General features: G+C 44.6%; 1 long non-coding RNA gene across 1 annotated transcript in view; it reads right to left on the minus strand.

The window, feature by feature from the left end:
- LOC123281457 (uncharacterized) overlaps nt 1-15,699 on the minus strand; it is a 75,994-nt gene extending 60,295 nt beyond the window's left edge. Inside the window, exons 1-3 of the long non-coding RNA XR_006520957.2 lie at nt 15,462-15,699; nt 3,036-3,351; nt 1,645-1,877 (exon numbers count right to left, since the gene is read on the minus strand). This is a non-coding gene — a long non-coding RNA (uncharacterized lncRNA). The remainder of the gene's footprint in view (nt 1-1,644; nt 1,878-3,035; nt 3,352-15,461) is intronic.
- Nucleotides 15,700-21,898: the final 6,199 nt, after the last annotated feature.

The raw sequence follows: 21,898 nt of genomic DNA on the forward strand, positions 1-21,898 counted from the left end.
GGGGACCCTGGCTCTCTCAGCCTTCCCCACCCCCATTGTCCTGCCTGGTCTTTGAAGGAAGCCTCCTTCAGCAGGAGATTGAGCAAAAGCTTCTCTCCCTGGGACTGACTTCTGAGGTGAGGCTGAAAAACCCCTGCAGACCTAAGTAAATAAATTCACTTTCCATGTTGGTCCAGGGTCAATTGAGTCCCACAGTATAGTCAGCAGCCACATATGTGCTGTGTTTTGAGGGCCTCTGAGGGACACCCCCGCCCCCGCGCCCCACTGCTCCGTCCACCATGGCTCTGAAATTCCTACCACTGGACTAGAGAAGGCTACTAATGTGCAGATGGCTTACCTGGAAACGGTAGGATGCTCATAGCCATAGGACCTTTGTTTATCAACAGATCCAAGCTTTAAACGGTTGAGGTAAATGCCAGCTGTGCTTTGATAGAGGAGGATGAGAAGAAGACGAGGATGAAAGTATGAAATCTGAGGGTAGCCACAGATGTGCACCAAGAGGGAAACTAGGCGGGGTTTGGGGGTATCAGGAGGCCTCCGAAGACAAATTTTGTCCCTCACAGTTTTACCTGTCCTGCTTGGAACCATTTCTCCTCACCCTAGCTGCAAAGCCAAAGAGGAACATTGACACATAAAGCTTCTACTCCCCAGCGCCTTCACTGACACCTAGCAGGTAGGGAGGCAGGGCTGATGGAAAATGCACCACAGCAGAACCCCATAATGCCACCCAGCATCAGAAGCACAGCTTGGGAACTTATCAGCAGCAAAATGCTATTAACCAGAGGGTTTTCTGGTACTCCAGAAATAAATCCCCTTGGATGGAGACAGTATTGATCCAGCTAATATATAATTCTCTGCTGGAGTAGCTGATGCTGGAGATTTCCCTGAAAAACACACAGCTTCTGAGAAAGACTGACTTCAGGTCATGTTTTTTTTTTGGGTGGAGAACTTGAGGATAATTCCAAACAACCACATGTGCCTCATACATGGGTAATAGTGACCGGATGATATAACGTCCCCACTGCGGGCCTCTGTTTACTTCTTCTCTTCTGCAGGGGAGGCCCTTCTCACTCAGTCACTCGACACTAATTTTCCAGAGTCACCCCCGCCCACCCTCTGGAAGGAATGACTGAAACCCAGCCAGGAGACAATCCCTGTCACTGCTTCAAAGAAATCACCCGGGGCCCAGCTCTGAAAAAGGCATCATGTTGCATTCAGGAAGGAATTTCCTTCATCCTTCATAGTAATCAACCAGGCCATTCAAAGGACAGTAGACTGCAACATCTCCAAATACTCCCGAAAGATTTGGGTTATCAACTCACCGTGCCCATCCACTTGTTAGAATTTTAAGGCATCAAAGATGGAGAAGACTTGAGAGAGCATCTAACCCAGAGGGCACAAACTCAGATGCTCACAGGAGGCAGACAGGTAAAGTAAGAGCAATGCAAGCCACATGGGGAGCACTGTGACTCTGAGAGTTCTTACCCCATCCAAAGGAATGAAACGCAAAGAAAACATTAAGATACAGGTCCTTCTGACTCCAAACCCCAGAGCCTTTTTCCTGAGGCCTGGTTTATCCATTTCCTAGAGCTGCCCTGACAAATTACACAAACTTAGTGGCTTAAAACAACAGATAGCTCTTACCTCAGTTCTGGAAGCCAGATGTCCAAAATCAAGGTGTCAGCAGGACCACGCCCCCTCCGAAGGCTCTGAGGGAGAAGGCTTCCTTGCTTCTTCCAGCTTCCGGTGGCTCCGGGCGTTCTGTGGTCTACGGCTGCGTAACTCCCAACTCTGCCTCTGTCTTCTGATTGCCTTCTCTGTGTGTCTGTCTCCTCTTCTTGTCTCATAAAGACAGTTTCATTGGATTTGGGGCTCACCTAAATAATCCAGGATGATCTTATCTTGAGATCCTTAACTTGATTACATCTGCAAAGACTCTATCCAAATAAGGTCACATTCACAGGTTCTGGGGGTTGGGACGAGGACATATCTTTTGGGGGCCACCCTTCAACTCACACCACACTGGAGTGAAAAATACATAAACGAGCCCTTCCAGGATCTGCAAGTGAACCCCAGCAATGTAATTCTCTTTTGTAATTTCTGAGAGGAATTTGCATCCACATTTGTTCTTTTATCATTGCTTCTCCTTAAAACTTCTGCATGATGTCAGTGGCAGGCATGTGCTAACTAAAAATCCAGGCTACCATGAACTATTATAATCTTGACTCACATTCTTCTTCCATTCTGGCAGCCCTCATCACTTTTCCTTTTCTTGGAGTATAACTTCTTTCTACTGTTTAGTCCATTCTCCTCCCCTTCCTCTTCCTCCCTCCTCTCAAACCCAGTGTTACCAAGATGTCTCTTCCTCATTCCAGAAGTGCTGCTAACAAATTTTAGTGTGCATCAGAATCACCAGGAGGACTCGTTCAAACACAGATGGCTGGGCTCCACCCCTAGAGCTTATGATTCAGTAGGTCTGAGTTGGACCTGACAATCTGCATTTTTATCCCAGGTGCTGCTGATGCTGCTGGTCCAGGGGCCACAATGAGAACCGTTGCTCTAGCTCAGCACTTTCTCCTTGCTCTTTTAGTGGCATTCACTTCTTACTGTTACCCCATTACCACATCCACCTTCCTTTGCGCTCTCTGGTCACTTAGTCCCATCTATTGGAGTTATCTCCAAACAGCTGGAGCCACAGTTGACTTAGTTTCCATCCTACACGCACAGACCGCCACCTAACCATTTCATACCTTTGACACTGATCGAAAACCTTTCCTTCATTCCTCTACCCTCTTACTTCTCCAGGTCAAAGTTGAGGAAACTCAAGTAACTAAGACTTATAATCAAAAAACAGGAAAATCTGGTCCCAAGCAGGGGAAGCAACAGCCTTGGCAACAAGCTGACTTTAGATACTTTCAATGGACTAAGAAAGTGGGCAGTCTGGAGCTGGCTCCAGCTCGGTCTGGGATGATTACAGAGAAAACATCCAACCCCATCTCCACCCACCCATCCACCCATGCTCCTTCTGTCCTCACCAGACCCACGTGCCCTAGAGCACTGCAATCCTTCTCCAGAGTGGGTGTCCAGATGCCAGCACACTGTCTTCCCAGGACGTTGAGCAACATTGGGTGAAGTATTTCCAGCATTCATGTACTCCCCAACAGGCTGCAAGACATTTTCTCTAAGGAATTTCAACACACATAACTAGTGCTTTGTTCCAATGTGAATGAGAGTTTGTCTGGGTGCCAGTGTTTCACCATACAGGAGATTAGCAAACATGAGCCCAAGACTCTTAACAGCCACATTTCAGTCTTGCTCTTTCTCCATATTATGCACAAATGTCAAACCACTCTAGAAAACGAAAAAAGAGAGGAGGTGTCAGTCCTGTGTGAAGATCTAATTAATCTAGACAATCTGCTGTTATAAACCCTTTTAATGTCAAGTACCCACCATCGGTTTTGCTAAAGATGGGCTGAGCTAAGCATGGGCTGTGTACTTCCGTCAGAATCTGGCTAATAGTGTGTTGACACCCAAAGCTTCCTCACACTTTCCCCTTATGCCCTCAAAAATGGAATTTTTTAAAAAATAAGAGGTTAAGTGCTAATGGTGAAGGTTCTCATACAGCTCTGGTGCTCCAAGTGAACAGTTGACTTCTCCATGAATTGAGACCCAAGTGGAAGGGAAAGTCTAATTTGGTAGTGGGTTAATTGAACACAAGGGACCAACTGAGGGTGGGCTGGAGTCTCCTGCTAAGACAGGAACTCTTATCTCAGTTCCTTGTCTTATGGTCTCAGAAAGCTTTATTGAGGGTTCTGTATTAGTTTGCAAGGGCTGCCATAACAACGTACAACAGACTGGGGGACTTAAACAACAGAAATTTATTTTCTCCCAGTTCGAGAGGCTGGAAGTCTGAGATCAAGATGGCAGCAGGATTGGTGTCTTCTGAGGCCTCTCTCCTTGACTTGCAAATGGGCATCTTCTCCCTGTGTCTTCACATGATCTTCCCTCGATGTGTGTCTGTATCCTAACGTCCTCTTTTTATCAGAATACCATTCCTATTGGATGAGGGCTACTCATATGACCTACTTTTATTTAATTATCTCTTCAAAGACCCTATCTCCAAATACAGTCACATTCTGAGGAACGGGGTGTTAAGACTTCAACACATAAATTTGGGGGGGACACAATTCAGGCCATAACAGTATCCTCATTCATTTAAACCGTTCACCACATTTCATTTATTGTAAGTCGCATATTTTCCCACATTTTAACATCTGCGAAATCAGATTACATCTAACAATCTGTGGTGTTCAGAGGTGAATTGGTAGATATTTTTCTCTATCAGTGATGCATAAAGTTATGGTCCACCATACAATGGGTAACTTCTTGGATTCAATGAAGTATCATAGTCCTCACAACACCTCATTGAATTAGGTACTATTTTCAGCCTCATTTTACAAATTAGGAAACTGAAGTGCGTAGGTTAAACAACTTGTCCAAGGACATCAGCTAGCAAGTGGTAGAGCTGGGTTTCAAACCCAATCAGTCTGACTTCTGGGCCCATCTTCTTAACCACTGCACTGGACCGTCTCATGGGGTTGCTGTGAGGCTAACCAAAGGTTTGCATACGAGGCACTTACAACGGTGCCTGGAACAGAGTACATGCTCAAGAAATGTAGGCAACTATTATCCTTTATTTGGGGGAATTGTAAATGGCGTATGTGTCTCTTATAAGTCACAGTGGACTGGACATGTGTTCTCTACAGCGATGTGTGACCATGATGCCTTCCCCCTTCATAAGCAAACATTTTCAGTCTAGGTTGGGTGACCAACTTGTCCTGGATTTCCTAGGACCTTCCAAGTTTTACCATGGAAAATCCTACATTCCTCAGACCCAGGCAAGCCAGGATGGTTGGTCCCCCTGTCAGCATGAAAGAAGGAGGCTTTAAACTTGAATACAGGAAATGGAGGGGAAGGAACTCAATAAAAGTGAGATACACCATCAGGGAATAATCTACTCCATGGGAACTGTTTAGGTGAAGAGATGGGTAAAGGACATGAAGGATTTAAGAACATTTCAGAGTTTGTGAGTCTGATTATTGAGGAAAAGGAATAAGTATGCCAAGGAGGAAAGCTGGGTTTGGAAAAGTAGATGAGGAATTTCATTTCAGATGCCCTGAGCTTAGGTGGTTTCAGGCCAACCAGATACACTATGAGTGTGTGGACCCAGGGACAGTCAGAGGTGCCAAAGACAGACTCCAGAGCCATCCCCTGGAATGCGACCACCGTCCAAGGTTGTGAGGGACCCATCAAGGGAACCCTGCAGGGGAGAGTGACCTCCTGGAAGGAAGGTAGACCACAGCCTAAACATTGGTTCTCAACCTTTACATGGGATGGAATCACCCACGGAGTTCACACAAACACAAACCCCATACTGAATCAGAATTCCTACATGGCAGCAACAATGAAAGGTATTGGGTGATATAATCTGATACGAGATTCAAAGCTAGTGATGTTTGGGGAGGGAAGTGGGGAAGGGGTTTTAAGAGGCCATGGGATTCACGGAGAACATCTAGGTCTCCTCCAGGCCCAGTGGTACAAAGTCTACAGGAGAAAAATAGCTACCCCTTGAGGGGCTGCAGGGGAGGCACTGTCCTCAAGGGAGATTCAGGGAAAGAGAAGAGATTAAGGATATGTAGGATTTTGCTGATGATGGTCCAGGAATTACAGAGACACAGTAGAAGAGGTTCACGAGTTAGGAAGGGGAAAGACTAGTGGGTATGCAGAACCTACAGGGATTAGAGGGTGGGAGACACAAAGAGACCTGGGAGGCTGGGGCTTCTTAGGATAACTGAAATAAACAAGGACAGAAAGCATAATGAGATTAGTCCTACCGGACTCAAGACAAATGTTGCTGGTGAAGCTGTAAGCATTGAAAGGTAGGGAGGGGTGGGTACTTCAGGCCCATTCTCGAGCCCCAAAGATAGTGGGATAGAAGACCTAGGGAGGCAAGGTCTTAATTCCTGAGCTCAGGATCATTCTTAATACTGTCTCCCTGTCTCCCTTTTGAGCCTTGTATATGAAGTTACAGACATTTGGGAAAGTCAAGCACTACTCCAAGACCAAGCCTCCTCTTGATCTCTGTCAGTGGAGAGTGAAGGCTTATTGTTTTTTGGGATTTTGCAGATAGTATTAATCCCATCATATCTGATATAATCCAAAATACTAAGAGTGTTGAAGGTCCTAGTAAGAAGAGACAGAATTACTACGGAAACAAGTATAGAAATAAGTACACTGAGAGTGGTAAGAAAATGTCAAATGTTGCTTGTTTGAAGACACTTTGAACTCGCAAACAACTAGATTTAAGAATGACCTTAAGATCAAAGTGGAATGGTGGTTTCAAGGGCCTGCAGGGGCGGGGGAAATGAGGAGTTGCTAATCAATGGGCATAAAGCTTCAGTTAAACAAGATGAATAAGTTCTAGAGATCTTCAGTACAAGATTGTATTTATAGTAAACAATGCTGTATTATGTACTTAAAAATTTATTGTATTCTTACTATAATAAAACAAAATTTAAAAAAAAAGAATGACCTTGAGAACCCAACCTGTTTGCAAGTAAAGAAGTTTCGATACACTCTGTAAATTCACTAGTCAATATTTTCAACATATTATGTCCTACATATAAGATGCAAGTAGTATAACACAGTTATTATTACAGGTAACTGATGGTTAATTCCACATAACTGTTGCTCTCTTGAATTATTTTCTTATGTTAATACAATCAGAGGAAGAGAAGAAAAGCTGTTTGGATGATGAAACTCTGACTTCAAAACAATTATTGTCAGATTCATACAATGATGGATCTAAAAACAGAATCTATGGAAGTCAGCTAATCCAGTCGTCCCCTCCCTTCATTCAGAGGACATTCTGCTACTCACGCAACACTTCATCATGTATCATCTTATGAGATCTCACCTGTCTTAGTCTGTTCAGAAGCTATAACAAAATTTTATAAACGAAATGGCTTATAAACAACAGAAATTTATTTTTCACAGTTCGGGAGGCTAAGTCCAAGATTAAGGCACCAGCAGATCAGTGTCTGGGGAAGGCCAGCTCCTGGCTCATAGACAGTGGTCTTCTCATTGGGTCCTCACATGACAGAAGGGCAAGGGAGCTCTCTGGGGTCTTGTTATAAGGGTACTAATCCCATGAGGGTTCTGCCCTCATGACCTAATCACCCTCCAAAGGCCCCACCTCCAAATATGATCCCATTGAGGGAATAGGTTTCAACATATGAATTTTGGGGGGATACAAACATTGTCTATAGCATCAGTTTATACTTGTGTTGCTATTTACCTTTTCATCTATTCACATCTTCAGCTTTGAACCCACTCATAAGCTCCTGGAGAGAGAAGGTTGTCCTTTGCATACCGATGATGTACAATAAATATTTGATGGCCAATAATACTGGTTTGCTCCCAATCCACAAACTCCAAGGGACCACCTGAGTTTTCTTACACTGTTACTTTATGCTTCCAATAAAGAGTCTTTCTCTTGGGGATCTGCACTGGTATATACATAGACAGCATTATTCATCAATTTTACTGCACAGTCACTGCTTATCATTTGGAGCTTTGTGTCTTCTGGCCATTTCAAAGGAGATTCGTAATGAACACGAGCAACCCAGACAACCAGCAGGAGTCAAGGTAGGTAGAAACCAAGTCAGGTCTCTGAAAGTTGGGAGGAGGGGCCTCAGGAGGCACATGCCCTGATATGACTCTCTTTTGCCCTCAGCACAGCCTCTCTTATCTATGGTAAGGATATGTTCAGCTCTGTGTCACTTGGAAAACAAGGGACAAGCACAAGGGGCAGACTCCAAGAGGACGAAGAGTCTCTGGCAAGCATGGAAGGAAGAGTAGGTGCCCTCCCCGCTTCTCTGACTCTTGAAGTCTCACTTATCCTTTAATGTCCTGACCAAAGAGAGCTTCTCTAAATTAAAATATTACCCCCACCCCCACCCCTGTGCTCCCATAGTCTTGGTGCACTCCTCTTGATGAACACATCATATTCTGCTACCACTGCACCAATGCATCACTTGGAATTGTCGTCCTCCTGCTTTGGATGACAGGCATTACATCCAAGGTCCAGTGCACAGCCTTCTGTAAAGATCTACCCCTCACTGAGGACCACTTTTCCTCTTTTATTTATCTTAGAATAATAAACATGAGGGCTGGCCCTGTGGCCAAGTGGTTCAGTTTGTGCACTCCGCTTTGGCAGCCTGGGGTTCACAAGTTCAGATCCTGAGCACCGAACTATACATCACTCATCAAGCCATGCTGTGGTGGCATCCCACACAGAAGAACTAGAATGACCTACCACTAGGATATACAACCATATACTTGGGCTTTGAAAGGGAGGGGAAAAAAAAAAAAGCTCTTCATTCTCATTTAAAAAAAAAGAAGAAATATGTGGGTGTATGTGTGCATGCATATGTCCTACTACAGACTGCAAACCCCTTGAGCATAGACACTTCATGTTTTGTTATTGCTTTTGTTTAAGTGACACCCCCCTCCCATCATTTGCTTAAGAAAACCTGTTCATCTGTTAAATGCCACTGCCTCTGACACCTGCGTAGACGCTCCAAGCCAGAATAGCCTCTGGTTTACATAGCTCATAATGACACTGACTATACATTAACAGTGTCATGATTTCTTTCACTGCAAATCTGTCTTTTGCTGAGAGGCTGAGACTTTAACATTACTCATCTTTATATTCCTAGCTCTTTGCCTAGCGTCCAGCACATACTAAGCCAAAAAAAAAAAAAAAATGCTTGCTGAACCTGAACTGAAGAGAATTCACAGGTAGAGGCCCAACTAAATAAGGTCAGAATTGTAGAGTGTGGCTACAGGAGGATGGACTGGTTTTCATTCCCCCCAATTTTTTCTTAACCTCTGACCAGGGCAGGAAATTGAACAGAAGGACTTGGTCTCTTTAGGCTTAAGACTTAGATGGTGTCACAGTGTGGGTTTCCTGGGATAGGCTTCCATTTTAAGCTGCCTCACCCTAGGAGACGTGGAGGGTCATGAGGACCCTGAGCATCCAAGCATTCTAGGGCAAGATGCACTGTGCCCGCTACACTATTTACTCAGGGTATCAGCACCAATACCATGACAACCCAGAAGCAGCCCAGTCCCCCGTCAGGACTGGGGACAAAAGTCTAGACTGCTCAGAGGGGAAATGTTTGGAGGAAGGAGATGGGCTACAGAGAAGATAAGAAAGGAGGTAACTCTCAACTGTACAATTAATTTGCAACTTACACCATCCCCTTACCAATTCTTTTGTGTAAGTCTGTTGCTCCATCATTTATAAGATGAAATCGCTTCTCATCTTGCAAGGCATTTAACACACATTTAGTGAGAGGACTTAAGGCTCTCGAATGCCAGCTCCCCTTTCACACGGTAGAGATCAAAATCAGAAACCGATCTCACCTTTGACAGAGTTACACAGGTTGCTTTGGGTGGGACAAGAGCAGGCTGCCACACCAGCCAGAAAGTGAAACCAACATAGCAATAGGGAAGGAACAAAATGAAATTCTGTGCTGTTCGTGTAGAGGAAAATGCTGTCGTGGATCCATGGAGGCTGACACACCATTCAAATTGTGACAACAAAGCGATTCAAGAGATGATAACGTCTTTGTGAGTACGGTTGACACCACTCACAGAGTCACGGGCTGATAACTTGACATGATGTGAAGGTGCTGGGATTTTCTTTGATGGCTCTGTCTACTGTAAGAATCTAGCACTGCAAATAAACCGCTGGGATAGTTATGTGTGCTTTTCCATTTTTTATGGGTTTTCCAATAAAATCCATTTACAATCAGTACCTTTCGATTAAGTTGACAAAAAAGAAATTCCCAAGTATTTAATAGAATATTTTCTCTTCTTTTCTCCTCCTTCTTACCAGGTCCCCACCACGAGCCATTCCCTAATTCTGATGGCAAAGGTAACTGGCTCAGTGACAAGAACAAAGAGATGATAGATAGCAGGTGTTAGGGATTCCACAGACACAATTATTAGGTCAACTCTTTCCAAATATTGTTTCTCGAGGACCCTCAGTGTGCCTGGCACACTATTAGGTGCTAAAGGAGTTGCCAAAAAAATGCAAGCGCTATGCCACCTGCCCTCAAAGAGCCACATACTCATTGGAGACTCAGGGCTCCCACTCAGAAAACAACTGACGAGTTGTAACAGCTCTTTCCATTGGTCTGGACCCTCTCAGAAAGTTCCAGTAAAAAGGGCTCAACATCCTGAGACTTCGGTGTTTCCATCGTCGAATCTCATTAGAACCCTGGAGCTGGGTAATTTTGTACGTTCCTTTGATTACCCAGCTTCCCCCTCTCCCAGCCAAGCATTCCCTAAACATTCCATACCTCATTCTGCCAGATGACCACCTGGCTACTGCCCCTTCGGTCCGTTAAATCAACAAGCACTGCTCCAGGGATGAAGTCTCTGCTCTTTGCCCCTGCTTCTCATCCTCAATTGTGGCCTACGCCACCATCTCCCCTAGAAGTGCTCCTTGTCTTACAATTCTCCTATCAATTCTGTGTCGTACAGGCAGTGTTCTCAAGCCTGTGTCCTTGAGACTGTGTGCTCTCTAGACTTTATGCTCAAACCTGTGTGCTTTAAACTGTGTCCTCAAGTCCGCATCCTCGGCCTGTGTCTTCTAGACTGTGCCCTCTAGACTGTGTCCTCAAGTCTGCATCCTCAAGCCTGTGTCCTCTGGACTGTGTTCTCCAGCCTGCGTCCTTGAGCCTGTGCCTCTAGACTGCTGTTTCTCTTTAAACCAAACCTCTCTCATCTTGATTTTCCCCCTACACACTTTCTACCACCTCATTATAAGCTGCAACTTTGCTTTCCCTGACACCATGGGTCATTAGGAGGGTAGGAAGCAGATTTAAGGGAGATGATTTCAGTTGGAGCCTTGTTGAGCTTGGGCTGCCTGTGAGGTATTAATCTGGAGATGACTCATAGGCAATTGGACATGCGGATTTGAGATTCAGGAATGAAGTCAAGGAGTCATCTACATGCAGGGACAGTTAGGAAAAAAACACCCAAACTCAACAACTCTGGAGTAGTTGGAGATTGCTGAGGTACCGCAAGAGGAAGAAGAGAAAATGGCTGAGAGCAGCAATCCTTGAAGAACACATTTAAGAGGTAGGTAGGTGGAGGACAGGCTGGAGGGATGGAGAGAAACAAGAGGAAAGCCAGATGGCTGTGGAGTTATGGAGGTAATGGGAGGAGAGACAAGGGAGAAATCAACACTGCCAGCCACCGCAGAGACAGCAAATGAGATAAAGATGAAAGTGGTCGCTGAGTTTGGCCACTACATTATGGGTCTGAAATTTGTGACCTAAGCAGTTTCAGAGAAGAGAGGAAATAAACACCTAACTATATAGGCTGAGGAGCAAAGGAAAGGTGAGAAGGTAGACATGGCTACAGACGCTGCTTTCGAAAAGCCTTGACTGGAGGAAAGGAGTCAGGTGATAGCTAAAAGACAATGCAGGACTGGGTGGGGGTGGGGGGTGGGTTCTCTCCAGGTTTTTGGTCCTTATTGTTGCTCTTACTTTAAGATGGATTCAATCTGAGCATATTACCAATCTGGGAGCCAGAAGCCTATAGATGTGGTAAGGATGAGAATTCCAAAGAGGATAGTTAATGGAGGAAGAATCTGGAAGAGATGAGAATTAAGAATTTAGCTGGAGTTTTAGCCTTAAACTTATTTCTCTGAATCTTGAAGAAAAGCAGCCCAGGGTAACTTGATTTTGGAGTTCTGGCCTAAGTGCTTCAGCGTCTTTCCTGAAGAAGGAAGAAAGGTCATCTTCTAAGAATGAGGGAGAAAGGACTGGAATCGTGAGTTTGAGAAAAGAGGCGATGGTTTGAAAAAACATAAATGAATAGGAGAAGGGTCCCTGAGGACAAGAACAAAATTGTCAGTCCATCATTTATGGTCCACTGAGACAGTGTGTCCCCTAATCATGCACCCACATGCATGGAGTTCTTGAGTTTCCGGGGCTGTACTCTGCCACATCTATACTCTCTATTTAGAAGTAGAGAAACAATTTTGGGAGTTTGCTTGTTGAGTTGTTGAATAGAATTTGTGTTCACTGTAATATACGCTTATTCTAGACGTGGATTTGTCTTTCTTGCCTGCCATGCTTCTGCCATATATGGACTTACTCAATGCCTTATTCATCATCATTGCATCCAAGGCAATATTGCTCCTCTCAGGGACAGTTATTTTATGGGAAAACTAGTAAGGCCACATGTGCATGCTCACAGCATTCATTGGTCTTACCGTATATCCTTCATCCGGAAACAAAGGGCCTCATAGAATGGGGGAATGGCCCACGAAGGCCCAGTTACAGTGCTACTTGGGAACAATGACTAGCAAGGTGGTGGAATGTGGCATATGCTCCAAATCAGAAACAAATGAATAGGAGTGTTTCTCCCTTAGCCAGAATGCATGGCCATAGGAACTAAGTAGCAAAATATCTCTCACCGCTACATCTGATGACCCGTTGGCAAAATATCTGCTTCCTACCTCTGAGACTTTGAGCTCTGGAGCTTTAGAACTCACAGTTCACCAGAGGACACAATCATTTTCCCACTGAACCAGAAGCTGAGACTGCCATCTAGTCACTTTGGGCCCTGGTGCCATTGAAACAATAGGCAAAAAAACAAAAACAAAAAAAGGAGTTATCTTTTAGCCAGCATGATTGGCCTTGATGAACAAGGTGAAAAAACAAAACAAAACATGTTATTATACAATCGGGGCAGGGAGAAAGATGTCTGGAAAGCAGGGGATCCTCTGGGGCACCTCCTAAAATGGTCATACCTATGGTAACAATTAATGAAGTCTGTAACAACCCCGGACAGGAGAGACCATCATAGGCTAGACCCCTCAGAAATAACTGTTTAGGGCACCCCACTAAGTAAAGAGTCCTGACCGACTGAAGTATTGACTGAGGGCAAAGAAATTGGTAGAGAAGGAAGAGACTATAAATACCAATCAACTATAACTTTGACCATTTACAGGAATGAGAACTGCAATATCTACCCATAGTTTCTTTTGTTCTCTCCCCCCCCCCGCCCGCTTATAACCATATAAATATAATTTCTTTTATCTCTTCCTCTCTTTCCTGTACTGTTGTGGTTGTGATGGCTATCTTCCTAATCTAGACCATAGATTAGAGGACAGTAACACTGGATTGTAAGTGAACTAAGGGGGAATGACCATTGCTCAGAGATGGATGCTCTGACCAGTAAGACTTTGGAGGAGAGGGTAAATATGCATATGTGTTTGACCATACACAAGCCAGTTACTATTAAACCACATGAGTTTGCCATTTTTAGGTCAAAAACTCAAAAATCAGCAATTTCATAAGATCCAACCTAGTACCTTAGCTTAGGCAGGAATGTCTGTTGTTGCTGTTGTTTGGAAATTTAAGTTAAAGGGAAAGATGTGCATGAGTGTTGGGTACCAAAGTGGTGGATTGTGGCATTACTAGATATTAGCTTGCTCAACACCCATTCTAACTCTCTCTTGTCCTGTTGATGTTTCTCAGACTCCCTAGCAGTGAAGATTCCAGATGTGATTTAGGCTCTACCATTAAATTGTACTTGTGTTGGTTGTCAGTTATGAATTGACTTAGGTGGCAAGAAAGTTTGAGTACAAGACTTCCATTTGTCTGATGTGGATCAGGGTAGAGAGGTCTGTTCCCGGAGCCAGCAGCTACAATGCTGGCTCTCTGATTTTGTTGCTGGGTCTAGTGACTCCCTGATCATATCAAAGGCAATGTAACTCTGGGTCGAACACCATCTCACTATGCAGAAGCAACAGCTCACTTGTCAGTTCAGTTCTGCAGTGTGATTTTGGGACTCATTCCTGGAAATTCTATCTCGACTAATGCATGTTTATCAGCCTTCTCAATGATTCTATGAGGGATGCGTACCATTTAATAAAATGCTCAGTGCTTATACCGGCTAGAGTGGATTCTCTTGTTTGTACCCGAGAATCCCATCTAATATACAGAATATCTGTCCCTCAGCCCTGAGTTCTGGCCCAATATTCCACTGCTCCTTCCACCCGCAATGATGAGACTCTGGCATCCAGAAGAAGGGCATCCACCATTCTTCCCTCACCTCCTCCCTCCTCCCCACACAGCCCGTGAATGTGTGACAAGGTTACGGAATGAACAGTACTCTGGTCAATCTCATCATCCCATTTAATGATCTTCAGACCGTGCGCCTTGGAAACCTGGGAGAGCACAGAGAGTTTGCAGGAGTTTCCCACTGAAGTATTTTCCATCAAATGCTGAAGAGATCAATTGCCCAGTTCTCCATTTGTTAAAAACCACTTCCCATGTCAAGATTCTGCCTGAGATTTCTTTGAAAAAGAGAGTTCTAACACTAAAATATTTTTAAGCCACTGTTCTTGTTCCTAACCACTGCACTAAAAATGAGGACGACACTTAGATACTTCTAAGGAACGACCCTGAAGCCGCTCTGTAGGCCTATTGCTTTATAGACAATGAATCACAATGACCAATGACACCGATTCCTTCAGTACCTACTGTTTACCTGCAATAAGCCCCATGCCAGGCTAGGTGCTGGGGACACAAAGGTGAATCATATTTAGTTCCTAACTTAAGGAGCTTCCAGCCTAATATTTTGTATTGGAAGTTAAAGCTGTATTGAGCTTTTTTCACAATACTTAATAAAAGTGCTCTGTTTTCTCTGAAACCCAATAGATTCACAATCAGATGCTCTGAGTTCTAGACCAAATTCTCTTTGTCTCTTCATCCCTCAGTTTCTCATTGGTGGTATGTAGCTAATAACTCACTAAGTTACTGTGAGGGACAAACGGACTAGTGTAAATATACAATAGCGTAAAATATCTATGAGTGTAAACTAGTGGATGTAAAATCATGCTGTAAATGTTTAAGTGCTACACAAATAGAAGTCATTCTGCTTATTGTGACTCGAATCTTTCTCTGAAGTGTCCCGTCTGGCTCACCTGAGCCCAGTGGCCACTCTGCTGTGGGCTGACGCAAACAGCAGAGGCTTTGACCTAACTCTTAGCTTTGACTTTGGAAATTGATGCATCTCCATTTCCTCGTCACTAAAGCAGGGCAAGATTTCCTCCTTAGGAAATATTCACTGTGCAGAAGAAGTGAAATAACGCAAATACCGTGCCTCATTCAGTGCCTGGAACACGGCAACTGTGCAAAAGAAATGTTAGCTGCCAGCTTCCCCAAATTCCCCTGAGCCCGCAGTGCTCCGCTGTCTGGATCTATCCCATTCAACCTTCCAAATGTCATTGATTGCACTGGAGCAACAAATAAACTTTTCTAGGCTTCACTGGGCACTCTCACTATAGCTTCTATTTAAGCCAGACTTACCACCACATTGGGAATTCTTTAAAGTGGGCAAGTGATCCAGAAGCGATTCCATTTATCCAATCCACTCAACAAATATTTATTGAGGGCTCCCCACAGGCTTCACACAGGGTGCTTGTAGAAGGAGAGAGACTTCAGGAAAGATCAGGTCACTGTTATTTCTCTGGCAAGAGCTACAGAGCGAGAACACCCTGTGCATGATAAGCCTGTCAGAAGACAATTGTTTCCAGGGCCAAGTGGTAAGAAACAAAAGGGCATCTCCAGCCTCAGCCTGGGGGGGTGGGGGATGGGGGGTGGTGTGGGAGCACTGGCTGCCTCCTGCACAGTGGAAATAACTGGCCAACACAGCACTGACAGAAGCAGGAAGCCAGTTCGGCCCACCAGACCACACTAAGTTTATTCGTGTGCCAGGAACATGGGGCGTTGAATGAAATCCAAGCCGTGCACCTGGATAACAGAAGGTGACAACACAACAGACAATGAGCTCTGTCCCCAGGGCCCTAGCATCCTCCCTGTGATTTGCATCTAAAAGGTTCAGAGAAGAGTGAGAGGCTGGCTGTAGGCTATGGGAAACACTATGTTATTTCCTTGGGGGGGGGGGGTGGGGAGAAGGAAGGGCCAATTTCCTCTGTGCTTACCATAAAGGAAGGGTACTGCCAGCTGTTTGCTTTGGAACTGGAAGTGGACACTTGTCAGGCAGTCATTCATCCTGGGAGCACATCCTGCCACTACAGCGTGGATGCTGCCCACTCTCTGTGGCAACCTCTGAGCAATTCAAGCCACCAGCAAAGTCTGTGTGATGACAGACACCGGCCTGAAGGCTCAGCCAGACTTCATAGCTGACTCCTTGGCCAGCAAGGACCTCAGGGATGCAGCTAGACACCTACAACTTCAGTGAGTTAATTCTGAAAACGACGAGTTGGCACTTCGAGCATCTTACCCCCCAAAATACGATTAGAATCAAAGGACATTCAAGGCATCACTCAGAATTTCTGTAAAGTTCAGATCCCTATCTCTTCTGTTAGCAGTATTGACTTTAATAACTCAAAAAGGTGTCCCTTTTTTTTTTTTTTTTATGGGCTGCATAGAGCTAAGAGTAAGACATATTTTCTTTTTTCAGGGTAAGATTCACCCTAAGCTAACATCAGTTGCTAATCTTCCTCCTTTTTTCCTCCTTTGCCCCCTCAAAGCCCCAATACCTAGTTGTGTATAGTTGTAAGTTCTTCTGGTTCTTCTGTGTGAGCTGCCGCCACAGTATGGCTCCTGAGAGATGAGCGGTGTGGTTCCGAACCCAGAAGTGAACCCAGGTCACCAAATAGGAGCACACAGAACTTTAAGCACGAGGCCATTAGGGCTGGCCCAGGTACCAACTCTTAAAAAGAGCCAAGTGCAAATATGGCTAAAATAAATAACCCTTGATCACAGTTACCACCTTAGTTTTAGTTCTGTTTAGTTAGAAACAGACAAGTTAAAACTCTCTCCCAAATTCACTGGGACCATCAAATAATTGGGTGTTTCTCAGCATAATTCTAAATCAACCTATTACTGCAAAAAACCCTCACAATCATTAAATATCACAAGAAAGAGGAAAAAAGTGACCCAGGCCATGGAGCTTGAGTTTGGGGGATAGAATTGCAAAAGAGGATCTGTTGGTAATGATAAAATCCTAATAAACAACAAACAGTTCTCTTCTCCCTTTTTTCTTTGAATCTCAAGCAACAGCGAGTAGCTCAAATTCCAGAAGGCGACGGAGACACTCAGTGCTATATTAGACAATCCGTACTGAACAGGAAGCACCCACACACCTGTGCGGGATCTGCTCCGCTACCTGGTGAGCTGATGTTCTGCAGTGGGGCGGTTTGCATTATTTAGAAGCATAATCAGCTGGTGAGTGTGAATGAGGTCATAAATTCTGCTGTCTCATCATCCCTTTTGTCTACATAAAGTCATCTCAAAATCCTCCCCAAGTATTTCTCAGAGCCTTCTGGGAATGTCTTTCATGTCTGTGAACAGTTCTGGGCTTGTTGTTTTCACTGGGCTCGGCTGGGAGTCCATCTGGTCTCCGCTGGGGAAGGCTGCCCTGCCCAGGGCCTGTCTTCCTGTGTCCCCAAATCTGTCATGCCAGTGTCGCACGTAAGAGTTGCATTTCTCTAGCCCTCCCTGTCCTAGAGCCAGGCTGGTTCCCTGCAGAAATACAGAAATGGGGAGGATGCTGCTACTTTCCAAAGGGATTGGGCTGGACACCCCTCCATTGCGGCCGTCTCTTCCCTCTGCCCCCCAGGACATCTAAGCACCTAAAATTTTCTACTAAAGGATCCTCTTCTGGGTTCCCAGGACACTTAGAAATCATTCCCATATGGTTTCTTACCAGCTGGATATTAGCAGTCTGAAAATATATTTTTTAAAAAAGGATCTCCTTCTGGGCCCTCCTCCCATGCAAGGCAACTCACCTAAGGACCCCTAGGTGCCCCATACGCCCATTCTCAGTTTCAGCTCAGCCAGGACCACTCTAAGAAACCCAAACACTTCACAAGGACCAGCGAGGCAAGCATTTCAGAGAAGGCTCCCAGAGGAGGTGGGACCTGAGTGAGAGTTTGAAGCAGAGGAGCCAAATTGGTAGAAAAGTGGGTGGAAGGATGCTACCAGAGCTCAAGGACTCACTGTATCCGTTTAGCTATGAAGAAGAAAAAAGAGGGAATGGCCAAGGGCACCAGTGGTTCCTGGGAGCCAAGCTTGGGGAAGGTTCTTTCCACAGGTGTTATTTCATTTAATTCTCAAACAACCTTATTAGTTCCTGTTACCCGTGTTTTACAGACGAGTAAACCAAAGCTTTGACAGATCAAGTAACAGCATCTGTTACACCGTGGATTACAGTTTGGTAAAAGCTACGCCAGAGTTCTTCTCAATCCAGGAGTCAGGATTCCAGAAAACTCATAGGGTAGCTCTGAGAGTCTCTTCTCTGGGGTAACAGGGGTGAAGTGGGCTGAAAGAATGCAGGCAATTGTCTTCCCGACTTCTTGCACACTCGTGTCCTTGGTCCACACCGCAGAGCTCCTTTGGGCACCATGGTGTCTGCAAGACCATTGTTATTTAACAGGTCGAATGAGGTACAAGGTGTCAAAACCCTAAAGAGGAGCATGGGATGGACAATATTTTATATCCTCTTTTTCCTGAGCAGAGAGAGAAGCCTCAGAGGAAAATGATGCTATTAATAGCTCTGTTCTAAATATAACTATTTTTATACCTCCCCTGGAGCTGCTTCAGAGGAGACACCATTCCAGGGCTTTATTTGGATTGGCGTATCTAAATTCAGGCTAGAGGGATTATTCAAAGCTATTTAAAGTCCTAAACCACGGATAGGAATGGAACCCAGCAATGCAGGGGATGAGCAAGCAGGTTTCTGGGTTCCTTAGTCACTTATGCAGAAAATAGTGTACTGAGTATCTTCTATGGGCAGCACCTTTCTGGGTGCTGGGCTAAGGACAGGGGCAAGATGTAAAGATAAATAACTCAGGGTCCCTACCTTCAAGTGAAAATCAATCTCTCTCTTTCTCTCTGCCTCCTTGAAACAGCTTTGTTTCTTCTTCAATAAACAAAGGAGCTGATACAGTGACATCATCAGGATATCTTCCCCTATTGAAAACACGCAGTCTTAACAACCTGGGCCCATCTCTACCCTCAACATTTTTCAAACTCACTCACAGTTTGAAAGAACTATACTCAAGTTTTAAAGAACAGGTATACCAATGGGTTAAAAAAATTGCCAGTGGTGAAACCAGGAAATGCTCTGCTGTACTTTGCAAATCCCAAACACAATTTTCTCTGTGTACAAATGAACACGGAAGTGTGGAGTGGAACAAAGATGACCCTGTAACACAATCCTCTCTGTGCAAATAAGGATGTGTGAGTGGGGCTGTGCGCTCATTGACCAGAACTTTGCTCAGGGGAGTGGGGTCACGCCTCTGCCTCTGACCACAGTTTTGTTGGAGGTCAGCAGCATCTCAGGGCCCGAGGAGCGGAATGGGCTACTAGAAAAGAACTTTACTAACGCAGAATCAAAATCAAGTCTGCTTTTTTGTGTGGCAGAAAGGAAAGAACACTAGACAAGGGGTCAGAAGGTTTAAATTTGAATCATGGCTGTGCAGCTCGCTGGCCACGAGTTCCCAGGCAGCTCACATAAGCAATTTGAGCCTCAGTTTTCCTATATTTAAATGGGAGGGGGTGGTAGCAACACCAGACCTGATGATCACAAAGCAGTATTGTGAGATTCTAAGGATAGGATACATTTGAAACCACGCTGTAAGCTGCCTGATGCATCACAAATAAGAGATTCCCATTATTATTGGTATAATAGTCTCCAGAACAGTATATTTAGAAAATTCAAGTAATCCAGTTGTGATTCTGTTTGTCTCCTACCATTTCCCTTCTGTGGAAGTAAAACGTAGCTACCTGCTAAATGGAAGGCATGCCCAACAAAGAGAAGGGCAAGTATTTATGAGTTTTATTAAGGGTCTGACCATCCTGTTTCCATCTAGTGTCATGTAAATGCTAGTTATTATTAGGCATGCTGCTTACTAAAACAACAACCTGGACTCGATTTTTAGTCTTTCCAAAAACCTGTCTTCTTTTCTTCTGCTAGAGGCAGAGAAGCCTGCAGGAGGTAGGCCCCGTGAGGCCAAGGAAGAAAGCTCAAAGCTTAATTCTGTTCCAGCATTGCCACATTGATGTCACAGATGCCCTTAGAGGAAGCTGCAGCTAAGCCCCTACTGTCCCTGCCTGCCTTGTCCTGGGCTCAGGAATCCTAGTCCCTGGAGCGAAGCTGACGGCTGCTATGAGAATGGGGCCATTTGTCCTCAAAGAGGACTCCAGCAACTACCCACTTCCTATTTTATGGTTAGTAATTCACGCTTAGCTTTCAAAAAGCAGACAGGCACTCAATCTATAAAATCCTCATCCAAACACCATCTCAATGGTTTTCTTTTGCCCAAGAGAAAGCCCCAATTCCTTAGCGAGGCATGCAAGGTCCCTCACAATTTATTCCCAATCTGGCTTTTCAGCCCCGTAACCATCCATCCATCTACCTACCTATCTATCTATCTATCTATCTATCTATCTATCTATCTATCATCTATCAATCATATATCCATATATATATAAATAAGTATATGGGAAAGAATGTCTAAGTTCCAGGGGAACACGCTGATGTAAATTATGTGTGAAACAGTATATTGATTTATGCATTTATTAACTCTAATAGCCACACAAACTTACTCAGATGCAAAACATAGTTGTTCAGATATTACACATACCCTTTCAATGTGGGCAGAAAAAGCTCTTGGCAGCATTATCTCCTCATACAGTCACTATTTCTTGTTAAGAAAAGTTGAATTTTAACCTTTTAAATCATTCTCACTTGCAACCCTCTCCGCTTGCCTTGTACTTCTCGAATACTCATCTGTTGTTCATAAACACTTTTGTGTTCTCTCTCAGAAGGTTGGATGTCCTCTTTCTGCCTTTGTTTTAACTCCTGGTGAGTTTGTGTCCACACTCAAATGGTCAGGTAGCTACAGAAACCCCCCAGGAAGTGCCCACCTTGTGCGGATTGTCCTGTGACAGCCACACTCTACTTTTGGGTCTGTTCCAAACAACTTTGTTAACTCATGCTCTCATACTTTCCATCTCAGATACACATTCAAATGTCAACTGACCAAAATTTGCTGTAAATAACGCGTTCAGTTGGTCAGCTCCCTAGTTACGCCCATCTGGATGCTGAGATCTGAACACCATCACCTTCCGCTCTAGTTAGTTCCTTGCAGAGGACCCAACAACCCCTGACTGTGTCTTTGGTCTGTTTGTGACCTCCACCTATATTGTTGCACTTCATTGCCTTTGCTATCAGCATCCTATCTTCCTTCAAACTCCAGCATCAGTCCCTCTTCCTCTGAGAAGCTTTCCTGGCCGCTCACAGCCAGATCTGATGCAGTGTAAGCAGCCACAGCACTGTACTCCCTGCCCTGATTTGGCACTTAGTGTACTTCCATCTGTCTGTTGTTATTCTTTCCGCAGTGAGATGATAGCACCTGGAGGGCAAGGATTGTCTGTCTCTACACAGCACTTTGCTCTTGGTGGGCACCTCCCTGCTCACTTATGGATGAGATGACACAGGAGCCTCGTAAGACTGACGTGCAGCTGAAATGCAGAAGAGCAACTTAGAGAATTCCTTGTGAGCCCGAGCTCTCCTATGCCTGCCTTGGTGGAGAAGGTGAGTTCTGAGGTCCCAGAAGAGCCTTGACCATAGAACCTTGACTAGAAGGCTCTTTGGAGAATATAAAAGCACCTCCCTTCAGACAAATGAGGATACTAAAGCCAATATAAGCGGGATAAGTTCACATTCATACAGCTAGTTAACAGCAGAGCTGAAACTAGAATAAAATGAAAAG

Source organism: Equus asinus, chromosome 27 (assembly GCF_041296235.1).
Source record: "Equus asinus isolate D_3611 breed Donkey chromosome 27, EquAss-T2T_v2, whole genome shotgun sequence".
NCBI lineage: Eukaryota > Metazoa > Chordata > Mammalia > Perissodactyla > Equidae > Equus > Equus asinus.